This window comes from Hipposideros armiger, unplaced genomic scaffold, assembly GCF_001890085.2.
Source record: "Hipposideros armiger isolate ML-2016 unplaced genomic scaffold, ASM189008v1 scaffold_127, whole genome shotgun sequence".
In the NCBI taxonomy this organism is placed as follows: Eukaryota; Metazoa; Chordata; class Mammalia; order Chiroptera; family Hipposideridae; genus Hipposideros; species Hipposideros armiger.
Genome location: NW_017731477.1, coordinates 2,889,527 through 2,915,818, shown reverse-complemented (window position 1 = coordinate 2,915,818; position 26,292 = coordinate 2,889,527). Strand labels below are relative to the sequence as shown.

Genomic DNA, 26,292 nt, shown 5'->3' with positions numbered 1-26,292 from the left:
CATCTCCCTTCAGAATACTCTTGTGATCATATCACTCCCCTCGCACAGCCTGGTGTCTATGTTCAGCATACTTTGGTTAAAAGGAAACTGAGTTCTGTGCAATTTTAAAATATTCTTATCCCTAGATATTCCTAGAGATAAGCTGAGCTGCAGAAAAGCTTTCATATTCCTCTTTCTCTGCAATATTGAATGGATAGCAAACAAAATAGAGATTTCTTTTCCCTTTTTGATTCAGTCCCCATGATGAATTTAAACCTGGTGATTCTACTTGTTTTCTGATTATCTAAGTCAGCTGTAGTACAGGAACCGAACTCATGGAATTGTGGCAGATGAAAGGGCAAAAGGAAGTTGTTTCCAGAGCTTTCCAAAGAAAGCAACTCCAGGGGCAGGGGGTCTTCCTTCTCTGTTCCATGTGCTCAGAATAGCTATAATACCTTATCAAACACTTGCTTTACTGATGATGCAGATGGCACTAGGGAAAAAGGGAACGGAATGCACTTCTTAAAAGAGTCTGGTTATTAATTTCTGTCCTCTTGGAAGGTAGGAACAATCAATACAAGGAATAACAGGAGACAGAGCATAAATTCAAGTACTGCAGGATGCAGTCATTCCCTATGTTCAGCGAGCTATGGCTCATTCCGCGTTTCCTCTCGCATCTCCCCGTTTTACTCACTACCATCACTTTCCATGTTTGGACCTCCAAAATTATCAGTGTTCTCCTTTGTAACTCACAGAAGCTTCAGGTGTTTGCCTATTCTTTTTTTACTTGAAGCAAAACTGAGTAAAGTTATTAAGACTAATGATGGCCTATCGTTAGACCTTTTGCCTTGAACTTTCAATGATATTGTACATATATTTTGTGAATATATGTAGCATATTGCCAAATAATCACCATACAATTTTTTTTTTGCTAGAGGAGTGTTTTTTGGGCATACCTATTTTAATATGGCTAAATCCTATTTATTTAAAATATTTGGAAGTAAAGGACACAGTCATTAATCTATATGAGGATTAATAAATATATGGTTCATTATTTATTATCACTCATAAAATGGAAAGTTTAGAAGCCTGTAGATAACCCCTAATATATTTTTTTGTGCTTTTTGCTTTCTCTTCTGCCAAGCCAACATAAGAGTTTTTATTTTACTTCTCCTATATTCCCAGAGCCAGAATCAAATTGGGTATGAATTTACCAAAAGAAAATACTATGACTTGTGACTATGAGAATAAAAATCACAAAATCTTCTGGAATAGGCTTTGCATTCAGGAGGTACTTAATAAATGCAAGAGATAGCAATACATTCAACAATGGAACTCAGATATTTTGACTCTGGAAAATTATTTATATGATTTCATTGCCCAGATATTTTCAGATATTGTAACTGAAACCGTACCACGCTTCTTTATTTCCTGTGTGCAGTGATAGATGAAAATGGAATGACTGGATTATATGCAGACTCAATAGCAACAATGTCTACAGTAAGGCATAGGGATTCTTTTCTGAGATGTACACATTCTTTTTCCCTGTGGCTGCCTGAGTTCTGCACCAGAGTATCTAATATTTTTCACCTGTGAGAGTTAATACAGTGCTCGATAAATGTGTGCTGATTTGCACACATCGGCTAGAGCTACAATTAGATCCCAAGATGCATTTAGAACAGTGGTTCACAAACTTTAATGTACAAAAGAATAACCTGGTTTACTTACTAAAAATGCCCCTTAGGCCCCACCTAGGCACAAATTAGAACCCATGGCTGAAATTCTGATTCACTGGGTCTGCAGCCACCTAAAAATTTGCATTTTAATAGACATCGCCAGGTAATTCTAATGTAATTCTAATACCTAGCTTGCCCCTGGATAATACTCCGTGAAACACTGCTTTAGAGCTCACATGCTACAAATAATCATTTGTTTCTTTATCCTTTCAAAAGAATTTTTCATATTCGTATTTGAGTGTCTATGCACATATGTGTATATAAGAAATATAAACACATGCCTAAGCAGTGGAAGTACGAGGGAGCGGTGGAACCAAAAGAAATAAATCACCTTTATGCAAATGGACATGTGGTTACATCCAAGTCTAAACTGTTATGTATGTTTTTTTGTGTTTTAAATGAAAGACTATTCACCCTACACAAGGGATTTTTAAACCATGGATACCATTTTTAGAAAGGAGACAGCAGGAGTCAGTGCCCACAAAAAAGAGATGCTGTATTGGTTTTGCTTTCCTTGGGGGACAAGCACTCCGTTTTCCTACTCTTTGCTTGGGGATGGACAATAATCTTTGTGATTTAATAAAACCTGCCCTCAAATCAAAGCGTTAGAGGATGTAATCATGCATTTCACTTGATTCACTCATTAGTTTTTCACCTGAGAGCCTCAGGTTCTGTAATTCCCAAGGTAGAAGAGCGGGGTTTCTTTCTGCCTCTTCCCTCCTCCCACAACCCAGAAAGCCTGGTGTTTTATCAGCTCAGTCTGACTCAAAAGGAAGATTTTCTGTAAGATGTTTTGCAAGATTCTCTTTCCAGTTTTGATGTGTCCCTTAACCTTTATTCCCCTTTTCCTACTCTCCTCTCTGACTACGCCCTTCTTTTTTTCTACCACCCTCACTACAGATGCTGTATTTGAAAGAAATACAGAAAGATAAAAACAAAGGTTCTGTAAATTCAACAGTTGATAATTCTTTTCTCATAGTCAGTAGTTTACACCACACCGAGTCCATTACTTTCTGGATATTTCCTTCTTTTTATCATGAGGATATATTTGCTCATGCCTCGTGTGAATGGAAAAAGGGCCACATGTTAAACCTGATGCGCTCAGGAGACTGAAAATAACCAGAGGATGGCATGAACATAAAAATTCCTAACTAAGGTGGGTCATGGTGGGAAGTCACATCCTTGGTCTGTAGCTTCGTTGACGAAGGTCAATCTTTACCTTAAGCCTGTCTGTCATCTTTTTGCATCTAAGATAACACACCTTTACAATACCAGAGTAATCTCTTTTTCTGGATACGCCCAGGGGGCACAACCCACCACACCAGAGCAGGAAACTACAAAGTCTCTCATTGTTATCTTATTCCCCAAATACTATATGTGCCGTAAAATGCTAGTCATTATGCTGTACCCACCAATGTAAAAGAAGTGTGTGTCTCTGCATTTTACTTTTTATCCAGTCCCAGAGATTTCTCCGCTTTGCTTTCTCCTACCCCTTAATCTACAAACAATGGATTTCATGTAACCCTCCCCCTTTGATTCCAATGTATAAAATAAGTTGCAAAACGGCCATTTTCTGGAGCATTTTCTCAATCCACTGAGATTTTGCTTCCCGGCAATTGTCATCAGTTTGTCTCAAATAAACTCTTATAAAATTTCTCTTAGGCTGGTTATTTTTGGTCAGCACTAGTTTTGAGATATGAAGTACCAGTGAGCTTACTCAGGCCTTTCTAGACAGATGGAGCAAACTCCCACAAAAAAAACCAAAAACCAAACCAAAACAAAAAACAATAATAAAGGCTTCAGAGATACAAACCAAAAGAGAATCATTGTGAAATAAATCAAAGGAGAATTCAAAGTGGGGGAAAAGTAAGCCTATTAATTAATTAATGAAATGATTTTCCTAATTTTCAACACTAATGTTAAAATTCAAAGATTCTTTTGTTTTTAAGATTTTATTGGGGAATCAGAAAGGGGAATAGAAGTTGCTGTCCCCTTGCTCCTCAGTCCAGTCATGGAGGACGTCGCTTCACTGGCCCATGTTGGCTTTGTGATCATTGTGCTCTTCCCGGCTGAGGCAGATCGGTCCCCAGCCCTTAGACTGCTCTCATGGCGGCTCACGGAAGCTCTTGCCAGCTGCTGGCCGCTCACGCTGGCTGCCAGCCACTCAGGGTAGCTTACAGAAGCCCACTACAGCCCCACAGCAGCCTACGCTGTCGCTGGCAACCCACGACAGCCCAGCTGCAGGTCGAACTTCCATTCACCATCTTAGCTGTAGAGGGCACAGCGTCACTGGACCATGTGGGCTCCGAACCGGCGGCCCCGCTGCTCAGAGCTCACGTTCCCAACCAATAAAGCCACTCGGCTGGCCCCAAAATTCAAAGATTCTTCACAAGAGACTATAGTACTACTATATGATCTCTGTTTCCAGAGGTAACAACAAGCTGAGCAAAGATGGGAGAGAGACATTTTCTGAACAATATATTTTTTTTTTATTACAAGGTGAATATATAACATTTTTTCTTAAGTTCAACTGTTCTCTTTGTAATTACAAGAGTTTTGCACCCTAGAGAGAGGCTTCAAGATTTCCCACAGTAGTCATGCTGCAGTGAGAACAAACCTGTATACTAAATTTCTCCTGTATTTTATTTTACTAATGGCACTGGTTCATGGATTCCTGGTTTGGGGCTACCTATTATCCTGTCTTTGGTCTCTAGATAAAGTGCCTGAAAGAAACCAAGCATTTTTTAGGAGCAAGAGAGTAATCTAATGGCAATTAATAATGCTATTTTATGATTAAATTAGGTTGTTTTCCAGGAAGCTGAAAAACTCCAGTGTCACATTTCATGTTACTAAAACTCATGTCTTTAATAAACTAGCTACCCTTCCATGTAGGCTTAATCATTCTCAATTCACTGTCCCATAATTCTCATATAGTACTCAAAGTAATTTAGTAAGGCAGTTATTAACATAGCTATTATAGATTTGAGGAAACTAAGATTCAGAGAACTGTAGTGTAGGAAAAACTCTTCCTCTATTCTCAGGTTCAGTGATAGGGTGCTGCAGTTTAAACTGACAAAAGACAGATTAACAGAAGAAAAACACTTTATTTACATGTGCAACTCACACATAGAGCTCAGTGATGAGTAATTCAAGGGCTGCTTAGATTTTGGGGATTATATACTGTCTTAAAAGGTACTTTTAAGAAAGCAGAAAGGTACTTGTAAAATACCAAAAAAAATTTGGGAAGATAAATAAATTTTTAAGAAATCAAACAGGAGATAAGAGAGTTTGTGATTTTTTTTTTGTTGTTGTACAGGTATGAGTGGTCTTTCCATCTCCTTCTGGGCCATAAAACTCCCCTGGAGAAAAGATTTGGGGTAAGTTTGTTTCACATTCTCCTTTCTGGGAGTACATCTGCCCTGAAGAGGAATTTATGACAGTCTTACTTCTCCAAAGTTGCTGCTTTTAGTCAGATAAGGGAAGTTCCGAGAAGCCTGAAAGTCTTCCTTCCTTCCTTCCTTCCTTCCTTCCTTCCTTCCTTCCTTCCTTCCTTCCTTCCTTCCTTCCTTCCTTCTTTCCTCTTTTTTTTTCTTTTGCATTTGTTGAATTTCTAATATCCTCAACTTAAAATAATCTGTATGCCAAAGTGACATATTTTGGGGTGGCATAGTCTAATCCCCTTCAGAAATAAAGTGGTTTGTCTGAGATTAAAAATTAATTTATAATGAAATAAATCACCGATAAGTCTACTGACTTCTAGCCTAAAACTCTTTCTATATCATAAACAGCAAATAAGAAAGAGGTAAAGGGAAGGGAGAAGGCTGTAAGTGGCAGAAATGTTACTAGCATAGAAATAAACAAGAAAACATTCTTATAAGAATAAAATTGCAGACCATCTCCTAATTTCATGAATGTATTTCTGAAAATTTGTTTTAATATTGATGATTTAGAATTGCAAAATAAACGTTCATGTTGTGAGGTAGTGTTCATTTCCCAGAGAGCCATAGCATATTTTACAAAGTTGCAATTATGAAATACCTCCTTTGATTCCAAGCAGCCAGACATTGAAGCGAAAACTTTCAAATGTTTTTGAAACTATAATCTTGGTCTTCCAATAGTTATCTTATCGGACATGAAAAATCCAGAAAGGTCATGTCAGAAAAATTGGAGGACAGATTCCAGGTTGAAACTTCTCTCCCCAAAGGCTTACTTTTCCTGAAACACCTGAGTGAGTACATTTTTTAAAATTTTTCAGAGTGTACCTGAATCTTTTCACACATACGCAAGTCTTCTGGAACTGCCCTCCTCCCCGCCATCCCCCATACTACCTACAAAGAAACTGAGAACAATAAAGACTTCAGAGAGGATGGACCAGCAGAGGCATCTGCTGGTGCTGAGGCTTAGCTGGGTAGGCAAGCTCGTGAAGCCAAGTTATCCACTGGCTTCTACAAGAAGGGCGCTCATGACCAAGGCCATGATATGTAAGCAGTCACATTGCAAACACTCTTCCCTGTGGTTACCTCAAGAGTATGAGCCAAAAAGCAATACCGTGCTGTAGACAAATATCATCACTGATCAGCTGGTCCAGATAAAGATCCAATTTGATACAGGAAGGATGGATTAGGGATGTTTCTTATTCTATTGTCTATTGGGCTCCAGTCTACTCCTGCCTTTGTCATCAACCATTGCTTTTATGTAGAATGTGCTTCTTCCGTATATCCACATGGATAACTAAATCACCTTTATCAGCTCTTTATTCAGCTCTTACCTTCTCAGTGAAGCCTACCTGAGCATTCTATTTAGAATTCTAATTCCCACACAGCTACCTCAAGACTCCTACTCCTCCTTACCTTCATCTACTTTTTCTTTTTTCCACACTAACCACCATGTAGCATACTATATGTACTTATTTTTTAAATGGTTTTTTTTCTTAAATGTTTGTATTTCCCTAGGAATGAGAAAAGGAATTGTTGCCTTTCAATGTTCACTGCTGCATTCTAAGTACCTTAAGTGCTCAATAAATATTTTATTGACTGAATCAATCAATGAAATAAGAAGTTGTAATTTGACAGTTCTGTAAAAATCAAATATCTAAAAGACTAATACTACCTGCATATAATATACAACAATAATTGATGTTTACAGTGATAATCCTAAAAGCATGTGAATGCTTAATAGGTTTTAAAAGATTGTTTGTTTTTTTTTCATAAAATGTTTCACATTTTTAAAATTGGCATTTCAATTTACCTGGTAAAATAACTTCCATATTATATTGGAACGTATCCTTTGACAATGATATTGACTGATAAAAACACTGACAATGTGATACAATGCAATACAAATTGAAATTGAAGACAAAAATGCATTCAAATTTGTACTCTATTACTTTATAGATAACTAACCTCAGGCAGATCTTCCTTTCTTCCTTCTTGCTTTTTCTATCCTTTCTGCCTCCCCTCATTTTAGGATAGTCAAATAAGACAAAAGAGAAAGCCACTGCACCGAAAGGTAGGTCTTATGGACTTATTCTGATTAAGATGGGGCATCACAACATGAGATTTGAGTACCCCAAAACTGGAAGCATGGTCAGAGATACAATGTACATTGGCTAAAAACAGACCCAACTCTAACATTCGTGGATCCCAGTGCAAGACTACGTATGGAATCCCATGCGTGTCCAAATATTTAAAAGCTTACATCAATCCAGCATTTTAAAGAAATTATGCCCTTCTAATTTGACAAAAATACTTCCAAAATCACAAATGGAAAAATTTTACATGCTACATCTGGACATACATACATACAGAGCTCAGGCCTCTCTTGCTACGTTTAATGACCATGCTTGCTTAAAGATATCAGTGTCTCAGGAAAGGAAAATCCAGATTAGAGAGAGATTTCTACTCTAAATCTTTAAAAGGACATCCTGAATGACACCATTTAGTGACTTCCAAACTAATCATTCAGGTTGCTAGGAGATTCAGATTAAAGCAGATCTTGGGTAGGGCCTAGGAATCTGTGGTTTTAAACATCATCAAAGATGATTCTGATAAATTGCTGACACAGTAGTGGACAACATCCTCCAAGATATCCTGTATTATACATTCAGTAGTTACTTTAATATAGCCATTTTTCTTATTCAGAAATTAGGTATAATCATGCTACCTCTTATGTGGTAAGGCTTTAAATATGTTCACAAAAGAGTTGTGTGCAACAAAAGTCAGTTGAATCTGTGTATCTGAAGCATATGTATTTCATTAGATTTTAAGATATAGATTATTTATGCTTTACCTTTTCTTTCAGTGATTGATGTAAATTAGTTTTAGACTCCTGTGTACATCTCCTGTTTATAGGAAAAGTTTTTTCTTTTGAAAAGGTAAACTAGAACATAAAAATTCTAACTTAAAAACACCTTTTATATGTAGTTCATTTATTGAATTATTGTTTAATCCTAGTTAATTGTTCCTAAATCCTTTCTATATGTATAACTTCACAATTTAATTTGATTTCAATATGTACAATAAAAATGTTTTTATGTCTCATTGATATTTACTATAGAAACTTAGATGATACAGATAATCAAAAAGAAGAAAGGATATATTATTAATAGTCTCATTCTTCAGATATAATCACTGAGATATTTAGATAAAGCATTCCACATCCTTTTCTGTGAAATATTTATTACATAAAATGTTTTCTAAAAGCATCATAATGTACATATCATTTGAAAATTTTTTTGCTAATAGTACATAAAGCCAATATTCTATTATGTATTTATTTACGATGTTGGACAATTAAGTTTGTGAACTCATCCGAGAAAAAGTGCTACATACCTTATTGCTGAATATCATTACAGTCACCTTTGAAGTACTCCCCTTGGGAAGCTATGCACTGATGCCAGTGCAGAGTCCACCCTTCAAATCAATTTTGGAACTTTTTCTGGAATGGCCATCATCAGAGCTGTCGTCGTATTACCCTTGATGTTCTGAATGTCACCAAAATGTCTTCCTTTCAATATTTACTTTATCTTCAGGTAAAGAAAGAAGTCATTGGGGGCCAGATCAGGTGAGTAGGGAGGGTGTACCAATACAGTTATTTGTTTACTGGCTAAAAACTTCCTCATAGACAGTGCTGTGTGAGCTGGTGCATTGTCATGATGCAAAGCCATGAATTGTTGGTGAAAAGTTCAGGTCGTCTAACTTTTTCAGGTAGTTGTTTCAGCACCTCCAAGTACTAAACTTGGCTAACTGTTTATCCAGTTGGTACAAATTCATAACGAATAATCCCTCTGATATCCAAAAAAATGTTAGCAACATCATTGCAACAAGTTTGCAAACTTAGTTTTCTGACTTCATGTGTGTTTTTCTTGGTCATTTTTAATGGCTACATGGTAATCAACTATATAGATGATCTAAAATATATTCAACTAATACCAAATTGTTGGATGCTAAGATTCTTTCTTTTATAAACAATGCTAGTTGAACCTGTGTATGCATACACATTTGCCCATTTATGTAATTACTTTCTTAGGCTAAATAGCAAGAGAAATTGCTACACATGTCTAATTGTTTTCAAAAAGTCATGCCTATTTAAATTTGAAAAGTATACAACACTGACAATTGTTTTTGCTCTGATAAGCAACAAATGGTATGTCATTGTTTGATCTGCATCTCTTTAATGGCTAGGAAGCAATGTTTTTCTTAATTTATAAATAATTCTTAAAATTTTCCTTTTTTTGGATTAACTCATATCTTCTATTCATTAAAACTGGTGTTTTTTTTTAATTCCTAAGATAATTTTATATGTTAAAATGCCTACCTTTTTTGGTAAATGGCAAACTCTAGGTGGAATTAAAGTATCAGGAGCCCAAGCAATATGTGGCCTAATGACTTTTTTTTCAGTTAATTGATTTCCCCCAAACGCCACAATTGTGCACCTGGTCACCCAAACCTTTTGGACAGCCACTTCTCCTTGCATAACGGGATTCACTTATGCAGATTTTAACTTGGTTGTCTTTTCTCTGGACCTTGCCTGCATTTCCCACTGAGATTATAGTCTAAAATGAGCTCCCTGCTGACCAGTTTACAGGTAGAAGTTTATATCACAGTTAAACAAAATTTATGTTGTATGGGTACAGCTCCTGATGTGATTAATTGATATGTTAAACCAGAGTCTGTTTGACTAATGCTGAAAATTTTATTTGTTCTCATTGATAAAAGATTGCCAGAACAGTCACTTCTGCTGCGTGTGGGTCCAGCGCTCTATGTTCCTACTGCATGACTTGGCCAGACAAATTTGACAGGGCCAATTTCTCAGGAGTAATCCAATGTGACACAGACTCCAAGATTAAATTTCAAGATAAGAAAATTCAAATTGGCTTTAAACTAGACATTTTGATCCAGTAGATATTAACAGAATATGCAGTTGAAACTTTACTTACTATTTCTGTTTGATTATTTACATTTAATTTTAATTGAAATATATTAATTAACCTTGCTGAGCCTTAGTTTCCTCATCTATAATATGAGGATAATAAAATTTAGTTGCTAGGGCATTTTGTAATATTGCATTACATTATGTATTTAAAATACAGTAATACCTTGGTTTACAAGCATAATTCATTTCGGAAACAAACTATTCGTATTGCAAGACATTGCTCATTTACCAAGTTAAAATTTTTTATTAGGTTGGTGCAAAAGTAATAGCAGTTTCTGCCATTACTTTTGCACCAACCTAATAGAAACATTTGCTCATCTTGCAAAACATTTGCAAACCAAGTTACTCACAATCCATGGTTTAAACTGTGCCTAACATACTTTTTTTGGTAAATGGAAGCTGTCTCCAAGGAATTTAAGAATCCAATTTCACGATCTCAGATAAAATATATAGAGTGACTAATGTAATTTTAGAGCTTTCTCTGATGCCTTTAATAGAGATAGGAGATTAGGCTGCATATCAAAATATCTTAAATATTTCTTCCATCCCCTTTCTTTACAAAAACTTTCTGTGTGGCTTTGTTAAAGAAAATAGCCCTCCATATCACCCTATGGCTTTACTAGGGTTATAGGTAAACAGCAAAATCTGGTCATGTAATCCCTACAAGTGTTCTGCCATACTCAATTGGGGTGAACAAAGTAACGTTCATGACATATTATTTCATCACCTGAATAAACAAAAGACTCTTAAGAAGAGTCTATCCACTTAAATCTAGCTTTCTTCTGATAGTTCTCCTCAAGCATATATAAGATTGTCATGAGACTAAAGCAAGATGAATGCACATTGCACATGCAAACAATTGTAAAAGTATAAACTTGCATATTTGAGGTGGTATAAAAGGTTGGACTAACAATGTAATATTGTCACATTTTAAATGAATGGTTTGCAATAGAATATTTCATTGAAACTTATAGTTACAGCTACCTAGAATTTATGAAACTCATCTTTAATCAACTATTTTTGTGTTATTTAGTTCAGTCATTATTTCAACTTCCCCTTTCTTCCACATTTGACATTCCCATAGCTTATTCATCTATTCTGCTGACTCAGTACCACCATTAACAGTCCTGGCTGTCAATCATTGACACTTAAAAAAAAAAAAGCTGACTCAGTAGAAGGTAAGAATGCTTCCTTAGAGGGTTAGATCTCACTAGTGTATGGGGGTGGGGATTGAAATCAATTAGAAAATGTGCACAAACTAAGATGGAAATAACGAACATTAAATGAGTCATGGAAAAAGAAAATCTGCAATGTTAAGGGAAGGAAAATTAAGAGATGAAGCATAATTGTTGAAAAGGAGAGAAATAAAATAGAAAATAACTAGGATAATGAAACAAACAAACAAAAACAAGAAATAAGAAATCCTATTGCTAATGTAATGTAGATGAGGTTTTTGGGGTAAAACTAACATTTAGGAGGCTTTTTGTTTATTTTCTATGTAGAAATAAAGCCATTGGAATACTTGCCTAAATCAAAATAGCATCCTAACATTGTAACCGCTTCAATCAATAGAAAACCAGTTTTCCATAAAACAGGTTTTGTATTGATGGTGACATCATTCTCATTAAGGAATAAGCAGGGTGTTTACTCAGTGTGCATCAACATGCATTCACAATAGTTTCATTTTTGTAGTGGACAATCTTGGCCCTTGGGTGAAAATGGAACCATGAAATGTCTCATTCTCATTTGCATCAATAAGTTCCAGAGAAAGACAGTTGTCCAGTAAAGCCCAACAATCTTGCTAGTGCTTAAGAATGCACAATAGTAATTGTAATATAGAATAAATCTTGTTTCCAATTTGCTCCAGGGTAATTCACACTAGGTGCAACAATAATCCCTGCCCTTTGTCTCTGGCTTTCAACCCAGAAGGTATGAATAATTTTACGATAACTCACTGGGTGGCATGTCTGGGCTGTGTAAAAAAGTCTTTCACGTTTCTGTCTGTGAGTGTGTTTGGCTATGCTTCTTGGTAACTGATACCACGTAGTAGAGGAAAAAGAATAACAATGGATAACATGGATGTTTTGTAACATAACAATTATTAGTGATTTTTGTATAAACAGAGGTGATACCATTTTCATGATATTTACCATTTATTTAAGCATAATGCACAGTCATGTGGAGGTTTCTTTGTAGCATCACTCGTAGTAGGAATACAAGGTGAAACGAAAATGAAGAAGTATTATATATTATATAGAGCTTGGTGTATGCATTCTCAGATGCTGCATGCTTTGCCTTAAAATGACAGTTTATAGTACATTGTATGTTCCTTTTTAAACTGGAAAGTGATCTGCTCTAGGATTACTCTAAATGCATTGAACCAGTTGCCAAAGTCCCCTGCTGTGGGGCTTAGTCTCAAATGCTATTGAACATATTGCATGAAGCCAGTGCATAGAGCTGACAGCAAGTATTTATTTACAAATTTAATAGTGTATTGTATATACCAAAAACATTCATTATTTGCAAACAGTTGGAGAAAAAATGTCTCCTAAGCAGTTTTCTAACATGTCTTTAGATCCTAACTGTATTGTGCAACGCTGCAGTATCTTTATGAAATTGGGCATTGTTATTATGCCTGTTGCTTGCACCAACTCCAATGTTTTCATTTTTAATCCTTGGGAAATGCTAGTAAAATAGTCCCAATAATAAATAATTTGGATACTTTTTGTTAGTGAATTATTTTTTTAAGTGTTTTATTTTACTCTTTTGGTGACTGGAAATTTTTCAAAATAAAGTTGATCAGGATCTTCAAGGAACTGAAATTCCTCATGAATTTAAGTGGAGTCACCAAGCATGGAGGAGGTGGCCACCACTCCAGAGAGTCCAGGATGCAGGCAGCAATAGAGAAGGAATTATCCACTGTCTACAAAAGCCTCAGTTGCAGCTTCTCACATACATGGACCCTGTACAAAGATTGCAGGTGTGGTCCTAGCAATGCGTTACATGATCATATAGTGTAAAATTTGCAAAAGTAAAGTTTTCTGGTATCCTTTTTCATTAAGAGGGGTCCCTGAACTGTATAAATTCTAAGCCTTACTAGACATGTACTACTACACGTACAGGAAGTCAGATTTTCTTCTCTCTGTACCAGGGGAGGTAGTGGTTTGCTTCTATGGGTTTGTATTAGTCAAAGTTCTTCAGAAAAACAGAACCAATAGCAATTATAAAAGAGATTTATTAAGAAGAATTGGGGGGCCAGCCAAGTGGAGGATTGGTTAAGAGCTGGCTTGGGACGTCAGAGGGCCCCGTTTGGGATCCCACATATGAGGGCCAGTGACACTGCCCTCCACAGCTAAGATGCTGAACAACAGCTCAACCTGGAGCTGGGCTGCCGTGAGTCGCCAGGGACAGTGTAGGCTGCAGCGGGTTGCCATGGGCTACTGTGTGTAGCCAGCAGCTTCCGTGAGTGGCCATCCAGAAGATGGTGACTGATCTGCCTCGCCCAGGAAGAGCGCAACGATGGTGCCAACTTGGGCCAGTGAAGCAACATCTCCACAACTAGACTGAAGAATAGAAGGACAGCAACTTGTTGGTTTCCCTTCCCTCAATTCCCCAGTGCTGTTCCCATCCCCCAATTCCCCAATAAAAATCTTAAAAAAAAAAAAAAAGAATTGGCTCACGTGGTTATGAAGGCTTAGAAGTCCCATGATCCACCATCTACAACTGGGGACCCAGGAAACCTGGTGGTGTAAATCCAGTGTGAGTCTGAAGGCCTGAGATCCAGGGGAACTGACGGTGTGAGTCCCAGTGCAAGGGTAGAAGAAGACTTATGAGCCAGCTCAAACAGACAGATGGGGAGAGAATGAATCCTCTCTTCCTCCACTTTTTTTTTTTTTAAAGATTTTTATTGGGGAATTGGGGGTATGGGAACAGTGCTGGGGAATTGGGGGAAGGGGAACAGACAAGTTGCTGTCGTTTTTTGCTCTTCAGTCTAGTTGTGGTTCCTCCACTTTTATTCTATTTGGAGCCTCAAGAGCTCAAGAGCCCCACTCACATGGGAGAGCCATCTATTGAGTCACCTGGACACATCCAGAGTCATTTTAATCTGGGCACTCCATGGCCAAGTCAAATTAACACAGCAGATTAACCATCATAGAATTTCTAAGGAAAATGAAAAAATAAATTGATATCATGGCTTAATAAACCTTCAAAAATATGCAGGTTGTTTCCAGTAAAACTTTAAGCTTCTGGAATTGTCATTTAATGGTTTGCTAGATCTCCTGTTTTTATCTTTCAGTTTCATTTATTATTTGCTGTTTTCAAGTAATTGTTTTTGATTTAATGGAAGTTTATATCATTTATGTCTTAGTGATAGCCACATGCTTGAGTTGAATCATCTTAGAAATATCAGTAATGATGAACTTGTCTAAGATGTTTACTGTGCCTTAATGCCTCTGAATGACATTAATACTATACTAGACTAATTTAGGAAATTCATGTATCCACACTCATTATTATAATCCTTAATAATCAGTTTTTTGCACTGGTAGGAATGTGAGATCAAAGAAGTTGAAAGCTTTTCAGCTATTGGATAAAGATCAAGTATTATGAAAAAGCCCAAGTATTTTCCACGTCAGGCTAGCTCCTCTGTGCTTTGGCCTTGGCCTTGGCCTGCCTCTTCAGTCTCATCTTTGGTCACTGCATTCCTTATATTTTACGCATCAATGATACTGAACTACCTACAGTTACCTGAAAATGCCAAGGCACTTTATACATTCTTTGTATACTGTTTTCTTTGCCTTAGCACACTGTTTTCTTCGCCTCAAATCCCCTTTGCTTTCTTTCTTTCTTTTTAAAAAAATTTAAACCATATTCGTTTTTTATTTATATATAGCTATCACATGAATTATAAAGAAGTAAAAGGATATTAGAATGCAACTTGGATAGATGTATGCATGCTATGGCTAGGAATAAACAACGTTCCTACATATTATGGCTAATGAGAACATTATCAGTATAATAGGGGATTATGATTATTTAAAAATATGCAAGAATTATTTAATTTATGCTTTAGAAATAACTGTATATAGTGCAATAAGTTGAAAAGAGTTCAAAAGAATAACTAATACCAAATATACACCTGTGTATATGAATTCAAAAGAGGCTGCTTTCAGTAAAGTCATTTAGTTGTATTAAAAATGACACAAATCCAAAACAAGATGCATGTTATATATAAAAGGACATTGTAAGATTTGCTTGCTGCATTAAATCCATGGTTTAATCCACAAAATTTCCTTTTAATTATCATTTAGACAGAAGCATGCAAATAGTCTAAGGGTCTACTTAGAGTCTTTCCCCAATCCACTACGGCTGCATATCCCCTTTCAGGAGCTAAGCAGGTATTCTGATAGTGGCCTCCTCCTCGCATATGCTCTGTTTGCATTAATATCTGCAAGCGTTGTGCCGAATCCTGCCCATTCGTCATTTAGGGGGACAGCAATCTGCTCTCCTACATCATATATAACAATCTGTCCTTCAAAATCACCCATGGCAATCTCTCTTCCAGAATGGGTCCACCTTGTATGGTTAAGAGCAGGATTACCCTCCACGGAAATGCTGTCAGTGGGTACCTCGGTGTCATTATTGAGATTCCACAAATCCAGCCTCCCTATGCCATCCACACAGGCAAACAGGGCTGGGTGGGTGGATGGGTGACCACATAACATCATAAACATTGTCTGAATTATCTTCAAATGAGTACAAAGGCTTGTTATTCTTAGTTGTCCAAAGTTTTACTGTCCAGTCCAACGATGAAGTGACTAAAAGATGTGAGAAGTCTACTGCTCCAACAGCTGCATGACAATGGATGCCAGTGATTGGTCATTGATGTCCCTAAAACATCTCACTGATTCCGCCTTTGCTGCCATGTGGCACGCTGTGTACACAGAACCTCCTTCACTCCCAACAACAAAGTTGTTGACATCTCCAACGGGGAAGGACATAGATGTCACAGCTACTGCCTTTGACTGTTTGTGAACCAATTCCATGGTATCCTGTGCATGGGAAAGCGTGTCCAGACTCCATGAACAAAATTTTCCGTCAGTAGAGATGCTAATCAGATTGTGAGCTTTTTGCGTTCCAACGACATTTACACAATATACAGGATGTGTGTGTGCAGCAGCTGACAGTGGAGTTCTCTGCACTGGAGCTCTTTTATTGCTATAGTTATCCCATAGCACAGTGTGGCCTGACTATGTACCACCAACAGCCAGGTTTGGATGAAATTTTGCAAATGTAGCAGACATCACAGCTGACTGGCAGTGAAACACATACTCTGGGGTCGTTTTTTTTGTATTTCGTATTTCATATTCCATACAAGGGCCACATCATCAGGCTCATGGGGAGCATCTTTATTGTTATTACAGGAAGCCACAGGTAACTGGATACTGAGATGACCAACCCAAACAACTAACAACCTGATGCTTTGACCAGCATTGGTCAAAAATTTGTTGATTTAATGACAGTTGAGCACCGGCTTGAATCTCTCCTTTGTCTTCCAAATCTCTTCCACTGTAGTTAAAGAAGAGGTTAATCTGCTCAGAAAGAACTGTTTCTAGAATTCTTATAGACTCGTCAAAGAAACTTAAAAATTCCTCAGAGTGTGAGATTTGTTGCTTTTCTTCTTCAGTCAGTTCATGAGGGGGAGCTTTACTATCATTTTCCTCCTCTTTCTTTAAAGTTTTCTCTTCTTCAGGTTCAATAGGTGGTTTAGGAGTCACTACATCATCCCCTTCCTCTTTATCTTCTTTGGGTTGAGCCATAACTGGACTGTGAGTTTCCTGTGTATATGTCATGATTTTTCGAGGAGGAGAGTCAACTTGTGCAATTGTAGCCATTCCAAGTTTAATAGGTCCTCGTCTAGATCCCACAGAACCATCTCCAGAGTTTTGGCTTCCAGCTTCACTTGGTGTGCTCACAGATTTGCAGGATGGAGACATAGGAGGAGAGACAATGGGGGATTCTGCAGTTAGCCCCATGTGCTGAAGCAATGCTTCAGCTGCTCTTCTTCTTCTTTTTTTTTTTTCCAAGATCTGATTCTTCTTGCACAGGAGCAACTGCTTCCTTCTTCTGATCAGTCTAAATTTTTTAAATTAAAAATTCCTGGTTTTTCCTTTCTTCTTCTTCTTTTCTCTCCTTTTCCTCTCTGATCTGGGCCAACAGCTGCTTCTTTCGTTCCAACTGTGCCTTCAACACACTTCCGTCCGACATGTTTGTGACCTGTCAGGTGGTGGGACGAGGAAGAGTCCTCCCACCTGCATATTCCCGGTAACATCCCTTTCGTTCACCCGCAACGCCAACAGTCGCCATTGCTAGCTCCGCGCTTTCCAAAGCACACTCTCTTTGTTTTCTTATTTGCCTGGTAACCTTCCAGTAATCATTGAAATTTTCTGTTATTTCTTCAGCCCTCAGTACAGAGTTAATAACTCTGTGTGTTCCTGCTGTGCTTTACATCTGTTCCTAATACTGCTGCTATTGAAATTACTTATTTATAGTTGTACTCCACCTGTAGACTGAAAACTCCTTGAGGACAGGCCCAATGTATTATTCAGTAGTTTCACCTGAAACAGCCAGACACTTTGATGCATACTTATTGAACAGAAGCACTTGAATAAAGGTATTCATAAAATAAAGTCTGCTCTTTCTTCACTTCAAAAGCCAGGATCTGAAGCCCTCAGTGTCTAGGAGTAGAGAGAGTTCATTTTTATTAACTTTTGGAGATGACTTAAATATAGAGATTACCAATTGGGGTTCAGAGAGCTATGTTAGATAATGTTTGGAGAGCTTTTCACCGTCGTCTGGATAACTAAATTAGAACTGCTGCTAATAAAAATTGAAGACTTTGTAATAAAGTGTCTGATTCCACCTTTTTTTTGTTTTTTGTTTTTTAATGTTTGGCTGCTAACAGCTTTAAAGCCTCACTCTTCCTTCTTTCCCTTTCTGCCTCACCTTTGGACAAGCTGGGAAGAAAGCCCAGGTTCTTCTTCCTTTGCTATCTGTGGGAAGTTCAAACCATGTGCTGGAAGCCAGGGCCGGGCCACACCTGCTAAATGCCTTAAAAATCCCAACCCAGTCTCTTTTCCCTGCTCTGTCAAGCCATTTTAGACTTACTACTGCACCCCATTGCTTTCTCCAAAGAGCCTCATTATGTGAGTAATAAACCTTTCATATCTTATTGATGTGTGAGGTGTTATCAGTCTTGATAGTCAAACCAAATTTTGGGTGTGAGTTCATCCTGATCCTGTGGGATGCCTACATAGCAGAATCCCTGTTTGTTACAATACATTTCAAGGGCAAAGGCTGGGTAAGTGATCCCACCAATTTTACAGATTGCTTCCCTTCATTTTTTCATTTCCTTACTCTGTGTTTCTGTTGAGCAGAGTAATAGGGTTGTGTGCTTCAGACCTAGTTCAAAATAATGACATGGATTAGAAAAACTTCCTGTCTGTCAAGCAGGGCCATACAATTAACCATATGCTCTTGGATCAAGTCATGTGGTCATGTTGCCACACATTACAATGCCCAATTATAGCTGTTAACTGTCTTTTATAATCATCTTTATTTCCAGGGGGAGAAATATATTATCATTGAATAAGCCCCCTGGTCGACATTTTTATACTTGAATTTATTAACCTCCATGAAATAATATGACTTGATAAAATCTTAACATTCTGGCATTTTAATATTAAAATAAGTAAACAAATCACTCTTTCCTCATTCTAATGTTTTCAAAGGACCGTGAAATACACCTTGTGAATACTTTATCAAATGTTTGAAATATATTTTTCCTGAGGTTAATTTTTTCTAAATTAAATTTCTTTATTTAATATTTTAATTTCTTGGATTTGATTCAAATCTCATTTACATTTATTGAGTGCATGCCTTGTGCTGTGCTCTATCACACATGTACTATTTTATTAAATTCCCTGTTTGAAGTTGAGTTGAATGTGATGTGGATATTAAGGAGGAATAACAATTAATCTCAACATCCATCTCCAAAATGTCCTTTCCTTTGCATCTCACTTTCTTAGAGATATGAATCTATAGTGGGATTTCTCAATAATACATAATTTCCTTAAGAGGGCAATCTTAAATTTAAATGATTCTTGTGACTGGAATGAGATCTTCCTAGGGTCAAAGAGTTCAGATAATTTGGAGGAAAAAAATGTAGCAAGTAAGCTGAATTTACCAGTCTAAATCTACAAAATACCAACCTTCTTTGTTCTAAATTAGGAAAAAGTCCTATTAGGTATGAGTTCCAATCAGGACCTGACATACCTATAGAGCAAGCAGCAGGAATTGCTCTGAGCTTTCCAAGTAGAAAATTATAAACCAGCAGCAGAGAGCAGTATGGAGCCATTTTTAAAACCAGAGAAGCAGGAAGGAGTACCAAAGAGCCCAGAAAGGGCTGGGGGAGGGGGCAGGAAAGGTCCAAAAGCTGTCCAAGGTCTTGATTACATTTTTCTCTTTATATATGCTTTTTTCCTTTAGAGATAGCAGGTCCCTGCTTTGGATAAAAATTCATATACATTTTTTCCCTCCTGCTCTTCTTGCTTGCTTTTTCTTCTTTAGTATGTATTTTAAGGAGATATATACAGATTTTTTTTTTAAACTAGTCCTCAACTCTTTTTAGAAAGAATGAATATTGAACTAAGTTGTTCTGGCTGTAGTGCAATTCCATGCAGGATATATTAATCTACATTTTATATGCAGGTTGGATAGCCACAGCTTTCACATTCTTAGACAAGCTTATAGATACAGTGTGTATCTACACGCTGATTTCCTTTAATATTTTCTCTTCAATTCCCCTTGGTGACTTTTGAGTTAGTGGACGTTATGATATTGTTGATCTCAATTTGGTTAAATTTCTACCCAATTTAAGTCAGGATCAAACGCAATGTTTGAAGAGTAAGCAGTGTATATGAGCACAGAAAGCACTCTCTCTGGCCCTGTCATATTGTCTGTAGATGAATGTGCCTTCATTTAATTAAATGTTCTTTTTTATATATAAACAGAAGCGTTTACTTATGCCAGTGCCCTGTCTGCAAATGGCACAATCTGCTACTCTTGTTTCCCCACTGTCTTCAGGAAATGCCAACCTTTGAGTCACATTAGCTTTAGGCATCCAGTATAGGTGATCTTTTTTAAAAGCCAGGGCTTTTCTTTTCTGTTTTCAAAGTCTGTCGGGGTGATTGCCGCTATGTGCTGCTCTGTGTATGTACGGGCAAAGAGGCTTAGTGTCAAAAGCAATGGGGGCTCTGAGAAACTAGATGAAACAGTTTTCATAATGGAACTCTTCTCTCTGGAACTCAGTTTATTGCTCTCTTGATTACTGGACATTATTTGGCAAGAGATGGGTGGGGAGAGTGGCTGGGCTCCTCATTTCTACTGGAGAATCTTAAATAACAGCCTGCATTTCTCAACGATGAAAGGGTATTAAAAAGGTTACGTCACTCTTTACAGCTACCTTCTGACCCTGTAAGCACTGGACAGCTTTTCCAACAAGTGAATTTTTAGAACAAAAACAGATCATCTCCTCAGTCACGGATACTTGGATTTTAAAGAAAGATGCCATGGCATTTCTCTATCAAGAAGGTTAAACTCATAGGATTATACGAAAACACTCATTTTACTCCTGCTAACCTATAAAGATTCCATTTTGCTGCATTTATCTTCTCTCTTACCCTATGTTAAACCATCCCTGGCTATGATGAAAGAATCATGTCTCCATTCATTTCCTATCTTGCTGAATTGCCTTCACATTTCCTATCATCTGCACATAATCCTATTCTCTCCATTATTGTCTTAATACCAAGAACAGCACAAGATAATGGATAGGCACTGTAATAACAGCGTGGCCTGTAGGAGCCCCTCCAGGGAAATCTCTTTGATGCTGGTGGAATATTAATGCATGCGAGGTCCCTGATCTTACTCTTTCACTTCATCTTCTGTTTTCCAAACTACATAATGACTTTCATATACATGACAAAAGCATTAGAACAGAAAGAGCCTCACTGATGAGCAGCAGGGCTGTGTTAAGGAGTTCTATTCTTACATTTTTTTTGTACTATTTTTTTGACCACCATCTGAGACTGTATGTGCAGGTAATTTCTGATTTGAATAGATGTGAGTGTAAAGAAGCATAATCATATTGTGTTCATGCAAATGCCCATCTAACACACTGCATGAAAGTAAATTAAAATATAATTCTTCCACAATGCATTTGTCCATAGGGTGATTCTGGACAGACTAAAAACAAACACCTTGATATCACTTAGACAAGTGAGTGGATTTTTTTCCAGGGAGGCTAATCGTCAACAGATTATGAATGGGCCAGTAAATCAAAGCCGCCTACATTAAACCTTGTAGATTAGGTTATCATTACAATTTGTTGTACATAATTTTTCAATAAAAGGAAAAGAATTTATTTTTGACCTAAGTGTAAATACCAAAGCCTAGGAAAATTCAGTAGCAAATAATAAAACAATAGAAAGTTGGGGGGAAAACAACCTGGGAGCAGAGTGGCAGCAGCCTTTGATTATCTGCAGTAACATAACATCATTGACAACTTGCAAGAAACACTTAACTTTCAAAACTGTACCTTCTTTCCCATTCAGTTTACCCCTTCCCTTTGTGCTAACGGTCAATGTATTTCCTGCAAAAATGCTTATGTGTAAGGTAAGAAGCTTATGAAAATTGTGTGCACCCAAGCTATCTTGAAAAAGGATAAATAGAAAATGCCCTGACATTTCCTTGAGCCTGCAAAAGAAAGATCACAGGTTTTCTGTATGAAGAAAATGAAGCAAGTTGTTTGTAGAGGCTTCTTCTTTTATAGATGATTTTCCTCCTTCTTAAATGACATAAGGGCTGAGATCTGAATTCCTGTCTGTTGGACATACTATTTTTAGTAATTCCATAATAAGTTGACTGGATAGGGTTACGGTTTTTGTGTTTTGAGTAACGAAACATTTATTAAGCGTTATTTTGTTCCAGGCGCACTGTCAGGCAGCTAGCTAACCAATGGTCAATATAGACATATTTCTCCTGCTCTCAGGCAGCTCACAGTCTAGCATCTCTTGGATAAAAACTACATTCATCATTTATTGGACAGGAAATCTAACCTGTGGCAGGAACTGTGTTGGGCACAGTGAAGGACATCAACTTAAGACATGGCTTCTCCTCCCAAAGCAATTCAGTTGGTGGAAGAGGTGCTTATGTATGCCTCCTGTCATGCAATTAAATATAAAATGTGTTATAAACAGAGGTACAGGTAAAATGCTTGGAGGTTTAGAGGAGAGGAGAGGAGAATAACTTCAAGTTTGAGGAATTAGTGGCAAGAACAGGTTTGCATAAAAGATGACATCAGAAGGATCTGTAGAATTTAGATCAAAGGCATTGGTGGGGAGGTGAAATGGGGTTTAAGGTCAAGGAAACAACATGAACAAAAGCATGAAATTCATCTGAATGGATAAGAAGGTAGAAGATAGCCGGAGATATAATGGTTTGATACCAATGATAGAAAGTCAAAGATTTGGTATATTTTCAGTCAGAGAAAGGGAATTATTGGGTTTTGTCCACTAGCGTGTGATTAGCAAATGATTAATTTGACAGAGTTGTGTAGCTTGCAGAGAATCAAGTAGAAACCTGAGATGGGATAACCAGATAGGAAGTCTCCAAAACAATGCAGGCCAGAAACCTAAAAAGCTCTAATAGTGGTCTAGTAGAAGAGTTAAATGCAACCATGCCAAAATCATAGCAATCAAAACAAGCTTCACTATTTTTTAATGAAAATGTAGTGAACAAAAGTAGTGGTCAATAAGAACTCTTAAGAAAATGATAGTAAGAGCAAAAAGCAATAGCTCTGGAATTTCCGTGTGAGTTGCTCTTGAACATGTGAAAATCACCATTGCAGTGAATAGAATTTGAGCCTTCAGAGAGCACTGTGGGATGTTTTTTCATCAGCAGGGTGTAAACCTCTAGGCAAAAGGGAGCTACTGTCTGTGTTTCTTTTCCCAGGAATTCTGCTCTCAAAAAGCTGTGTCTTAATTCAGTTTACAAAGTTTCATCCAAACCGGGCTTAGTAGCCATGAAAGGGGTCCCATTTCCAGGGAGTAGACCGGAGTTCATTTAAAATCTAGTGCCTATGTGAACATATCACAAAGCTCTCTGAACAGTTTTAACTTCATTTAAAAACAGTGCAGTGATTTCTATTTAGTAGGTTTCAGAGTGTAGACTAGATTAATGGTGGACTGGGATAGTGTGACTTCTTTAAAATCCATCTTAAAAAATTTATTTAACATGCGACTTCATGGCACTGGACTCTAGAAACTAGAATCCATTGCTTTGATATTTATTAGGAACAATGTTACTGCATTTACTTATATTTTCCCCTTTACAAGTCCTGCCTGTGACCTAGACAGACATCATTTGTAATGTGAGTGATAATGGAACTACATGTTTAAGACTATGTGTGGTACTTTCAACCAGGCTCAATGGCATAATGTTCCAAAATTGTTTCATTTTCAATGCCAAATACTTTTGTTTTCAGACAGCTTGACTTCTCTTGCTTCCACAGAGTCAGAGTGATAAGGAGGGCTTGCAGCCTGTTCTCTCCTTTTCTTTTTCTTTCTCCTTCCCACCTTGAGCCTGGAGGAGTAAGCCATAGAGTCTTACTAGAGCCTGCTCCCTCTGAAAGAAGATCCATCCTTTCCTCTTTCTCTCCCTGACTTCCTCTTTTTTTTCTTACACACCCGCTTCTCCTAGCAGGCAGCTGGCTTTGGAGATCACATTATTCAATATTTATACATTAAACCTCAGTCCTCATAATAATCCTATGAGGTATATACTATTATCATTATTCTCATTTTAAAGATGAGAAACCTGAGATAAGAAATGGTAAAGTCACTTGGCCATTAATAAGTGACTGAACTTACACCATCCAGGGCCATCTGGCTCCAATGACTGTACTCTGAGCCACAACACTAATTACCTCCTCAAACCGAACTTATTTTACTCCATGAACCACTCCAGGGTCGTGACATAGTTAGAAAAATAGTGAACTAGATTATACCTAGGGGAGGGTGACAGAGTTGATAAATGAGATGATTAGAGTCCACATCATTTGGATAATGACTAAAGGAACTGGTAGTACTAACTCATGAGTGATTTGGAACTTTCTTCAAATATTTGAAGGGTTGTTTGGGAGGGAAAGGAGATATTTCGAATTGTTCTTTGTGACTTGGAAAGTAGGACCAAACCTATAAGTAGCAAAGGTTCATAGGAGGCAGCAAGTTTTAACTTGGTGTTAACAAAGCGTTTTCTAATCATTAGATCTATCTAAAAGAAGGAGAGTGGGTTCACTTATGAGGTTATGCATTCTCCTTTCATTCAATCAGTAATTATTGAACATCAATACAGATATAAGGCACTTTTCTAGGATACAACCATGAGTGAAAGAGCAGGCAAATCCTATGTATTCATGGAATTTCCATTCTAGTAGAGTAAGACAGATAACAAATATAATAAAGTATGTATGTATATGTATAAATAAATATATAATATAAACAATATATTTTATATTATAAATAAATATATATCTATATGTAATGTATAAAATATTTATTAAAAGTTATATTTATATATAAATAATAAATATATATTATAACTGAACATATGATATAATTTATAATATAAATGTAACATATATGACATGTATAAAGTAAATATAAATAAATAGATAAATAAATAAAATTGCTATTGCTACCCTGTGATAAATGCTATGAAGAAATGTAAAGGACTATAAGGTGATAGAGAGTGATTTAGGGAGAGCGTTAATTTATGAGGAGTTTAATAAAAACTTCTTGTTAAGGTGACATTTGAGCAGAATCCTCAAAAAAGTGAAGAATGGAGGTTGGTATTACAGGCAAAGGAAACAGCAAGTACAAAGGCCTTGAACTATGTGCACTTGGTAGGTTTGAAGGATATCAAGTAGACAGTAGCTGGGTTTGAATGATCAAGAGGGAAAGTGGTGGCAGATGAAGTTAGAGAGGCTGGGCAGTGGGGAGGCATGGAAGATTATGTAGGATCTTCTAGGAAAGGATTTAAGATTACCTGAGTAAGCAGAAGGGGAGCTTGGGTAGAGGAATGAATTGAATACACTGAACTTTTAAAAGAATCACTCTGCCTGTTGTGTATAAAATTTTAGAGCAGTAGACTAGTTAGGACATGATTGTGCCACTAGAGATGTGCAAAACAGCCTTGGATTATTACCTATTTGGGATATGATCAAGGAGATTCACTGCTTCATATCTTACAAATTAGACTAGAGCACCTTTAAGTGCTCTTCTGACGTTATGATTTGTGATTCTATGGTTTACCTTATATTTCAAATTCTTCCCAGTGCTAGAAGGCCATATACAGAGGGTGCCAAAAAAATGTATACACATTTTAAGAAAGGAAAACTACATTAAAATTGTAATACTCAATATATACCAATAACAAAAGATGAATTCAAGTCACATTTGACTTCTGCAATTACAAGAGGTGCTCAAAGTGGTTACCATCAGTGTCCAGACACTTTTGATTATGGTGAACTACTGCTTGAACAACATTGACCAAAGTGTCCACTTGTATATACTTTTTTGGCACCTCTGGTATATAATATCTAAAGATGTTAGAAAAATAAATGTAACCTTAATGGCAATCAAGCAAAAGGAAAACTCTTAAAAATAAGTTTTATACCTTGTAATCTGATCTTTGTAAATGGACTTGAAATGATTGGTCACTACTGTGTAATTCAAAAGTGATCAAGTCTCTGGAAGCATTTAGATCCATTTCTTTAGTCACTATGAGTAAGGCTGTGCTTCTACTCTATTGGATAAGATGAGACTGTGTGTTTTAAAGGCATATTTTAACTTAACTGAAAATATTTTCTAGAGTTTTTAGTAGAAAGCATCAAACAAAATATGAAAATTCTGATTTGGTCATTTTTGAACTTTGTTTTCAAGTCCTGGTTTTTTATTTCTGTGATAGCATACATGGTCTGACATTTAAGTTCATGAACTCATCCTAGAAAAAGTGCTACATA

General features: G+C 36.9%; 1 pseudogene; it reads right to left on the bottom strand.

Annotated features, from left to right (window-relative positions):
* Nucleotides 1-15,539: 15,539 nt before the first annotated feature.
* LOC109386011 (cytoplasmic dynein 1 intermediate chain 2 pseudogene) lies at nt 15,540-17,417 on the bottom strand (annotated as a pseudogene).
* Nucleotides 17,418-26,292: the final 8,875 nt, after the last annotated feature.